Source organism: Marmota marmota, unplaced genomic scaffold (assembly GCF_001458135.2).
Source record: "Marmota marmota marmota unplaced genomic scaffold, marMar, whole genome shotgun sequence".
NCBI classification, from domain to species: Eukaryota; Metazoa; Chordata; class Mammalia; order Rodentia; family Sciuridae; genus Marmota; species Marmota marmota.
Window position 1 is genome coordinate 10249118 of NW_026000283.1, and position 3300 is coordinate 10252417.

At 42.1% G+C, this 3300-nt stretch overlaps 1 long non-coding RNA gene across 1 annotated transcript in view; it reads left to right on the plus strand.

Moving 5' to 3' along the window:
- Positions 1–1014: 1014 nt before the first annotated feature.
- Positions 1015–3300, plus strand: part of LOC125614394 — a 9015-nt gene continuing 6729 nt past the window's right edge. The window contains exon 1 of the long non-coding RNA XR_007344997.1: positions 1015–1026. This is a non-coding gene — a long non-coding RNA (uncharacterized LOC125614394). The remainder of the gene's footprint in view (positions 1027–3300) is intronic.

The following is a 3300-nucleotide window of genomic DNA, read 5'->3' on the forward strand; positions in this document are numbered from 1 at the left end:
GATAGACCAAAAGGATAGGCTTGGCTCGCTGCTATTTGCTCTCAAGCTAACGTAAGTAAATTTGTTGAATGAGTAAATGAGTTTGTATGATTGAATGAATGGAAAGACAGATGGGCTTTCAAGTGAGCAATAACATTATAAAATGTATGCCTTAAAGTGCGTGTACACAATGATGGAGGAGCATCAACATTTTTTTAAATATTTATTTTTTAATTGTAGTTGGACACAATACCCTTATTTTATTTATTTTTATGTGGTGCTGAGGATCAAACCCAGGGCCTTGTGTGTGCTAGGTGAGCACTGGAGCCGCTGAGCTACAACCCCAGAACAACATTTTTATTTTGAGACAAGGTATCACTAACTTATCCAGGTTGACCTTGAATTTGTGATCCTCCTGCCTCCATCTGCCGAGAAGCTAGGAGTGCATGTGTGTACCACCATGTCTAGTCGGGGCCTTTTTGAATAGTGGTGCTATGAACATTTTGTACTTATCTTTTGTCCAGTATGTATTTCATTAAAAGTGACTTAGGGGGCTGGGGTCGCTCGCCTAGCATATGCAAGACCCTGGGTTCGATCCTCAGCACCACATAAAAATAAATAAATAAAATAAAGATATGGTGTCCAACTACAACTAAAAAATAAATATTTTTTTAAAAGTGACTTTTCATTTTTATACTTCTCAGGGTGTATACACATATGATAATGGGTTTTATGAGAAGAAAGCTAATTAAAATTTCCATAATGAGTATGTATTTATAATCAAAAAATTTTTAAAGAACAGGAAAATTAAACTTTCCATGAAAGGATGAGTCATTCACATATACTGTCTTTTAAAATTATTTTTAAGCAAAAGAGGTTAATTTAACACAGTCCTTCAAAGGCAGGAGATAGCCAGTCTTAAAAAAAAAAAAAAACAGAAGAAGGACTTTGAAAACCATTGAGAAGCTAGGCAATGCTGGGAATGTAGGATGCGGCTCAGTGATAGAGCACTTGCCAGCATGTGCTAGACCATGAGTTCCATCCCCAGTACTAAAAAAACCAAAAGTCTTGAGAGAAGCTAGGCAGTCTGCTCTCCTCTGTAGGCCTCAGTTTCCTACTCAGGTTCTTTCTGCATGTCTACTTCACTCTTGTTCCTCTGCTTCTCTGAATACAAGGCCAAACATTGCCTCCTCTCTGCCCTCAAGTCAGGTAACAAGTAAAAATGGACTGGATTGCTGAATCCCAACAGCAAGATCATGAGGAGATCCTCAGTGGCCCAACTTGGGTCATGTGTCTGGCCAAGAATCAACCAACCAGCTGGGCGTGGTGGCACAAACCTATAATCCCAGTGATTTGGGAGGCTGAGGCAGTAGGATCACAAGTTCAAAGCCAGCCTCAGCAATTTAGCGAGGCCCTAAGCAATTTAACAAGACCCAGTGTCTAAGCCAAGTCAGCAACTAGTGAGACCCTATCTCAAAGTAAAAAAGGAGCTGGGTGCAGTGGTGCACGCCTGTAATCCCAGCAACTCTGGAGGCTGAGGCAGAAGGATCACAAGTTCAAGACCAGCCTAGGCAACTTAGTGAGGCCCTAAGAAACTTAGTGAAACCCTGTCTCAAAGTAAAAAATAAAGGGCTGGTGTTGTGGCTCAGTGATAGAGAACCTGCCTGACATGTGTGAGGCACTGGATTCGATACTAAATAAAGGGCTGGGTTTGTGGCTCAGTAGTTAAGTGTCCCTGGATTCAATCCCTAGTACCACAGTTTTTTTAAAATTTTGAGACAAAGTCATACTAAATTGCCAATACCGGCCTTGAACTTTTGATCCTCCTGCCTCAGGCTTCAGAATAGCTGGAATTACAGGTGTGTGCCACCATGCCTATCTTTGATTTTCTTCCAGTATTTTCAGAGGCTTCCAAGGATAACAAGAAGTAGGAAAGTTGCCATATTAAATAAACAAGGTGTAAATCCTGAAATGAATTAGAAAAGCTTATGAGCTGTGAGATTTGGAGAAGACTTACCCCATCTTCGGTTTTGGAGGAGGTTATTTTTGTTGTCCTCATGGTGCTGGAGATGAAACCCAGGCCCTCCCACATGCTAGACAAGTGCTCTGTCACTGAATTTCAGCTGCAGCCCCAAAATATAACCTTTGAACCAAAAACCAAATTCTTGGTTTCAGGGGCTGCAGGCCAGTTAAAAGTCTAAGTTATAATCAAATGTTACCACTCTCTAGAGACTCAGGATGACTCCCACGTTCTTATCTGGGACTACTACTTCCAGAGGAAGCCTTTGTCACTACTTTATGTATTATAGTCTGGCACATGTCTTGGAGTATTCTCTGAGGTGTTTTTTTTTCTCTCTCTCTCTTGCAGTACTAGGTATTGAACCCAGAGGCCCTCTACCATTGAGCTACATCCCCAGCCCTTTTAAAAAATCTCTGAGACAGGTGGGAGGCAGTAGTAGATGCCTGTAATCCCAGCAACTCCACTCAGGAGGCTGAGACATGAAGATTCCAAGTTCAAGGCCAAGTCAGCAACTAGTGAGACCCTATCTCAAAGTAAAAAAGGAGCTGGGTGCAGTGGTGCATGCCTGTAATCCCAGCAACTCTGGAGGCTGAGGCAGAAGGATCACAAGTTCAAGACCAGCCTAGGCAACTTAGTGAGGCCCTAAGAAACTTAGTGAAACCCTGTCTCAAAGTAAAAAATAAAGGGCTGGTGTTGTGGCTCAGTGATAGAGCACCTGCCTGACATGTGTGAGGCACTGGATTCGATACTCAGCACCACATAAAAATAAATAAATAAAATAAACGTATTGTGGGCTGGGATTGTAGCTCAGTGGTAGAGTGCTTACCTAGCATGTGTGAGGCACTGGGTTCTATCCTCAGCACCACATAAAAAATAAATTTAAAGAAAGGTATTGTGTTCATCTACAACTTAAAAAATATTTTAAAAATAAAAATAGCTGGGCATGCTGGCACACACCTGTAATCCCAGCTGCTCAGGAGGCTGAGGTAGGAAGATCACATGTTCAAAGGCAGCCTCAGCAACAGTGATGTGCTAAGCAACTCAATGAGACCCTGTCCCTAAATAAAATATAAAGTAGGGCTGGGAATGTGACTCAGTAGTGGTCAAGTGCCCCTGAGTTCAATTCCTGGTACAAAAAAAAAAAATCACTAGAAAATAAAAAAGGCTAGAGATGTGGCTCATTGATGAAGCCCCCTGGGTTCAATCCCTAGTATTTCCCTCCCCGCAAAAAATTTCTGAGACAGGGTCTACCTAAGTTGCTGAAGCTGGCCTCAAACGTGTGATCCTCCTGCCTCAGCCTC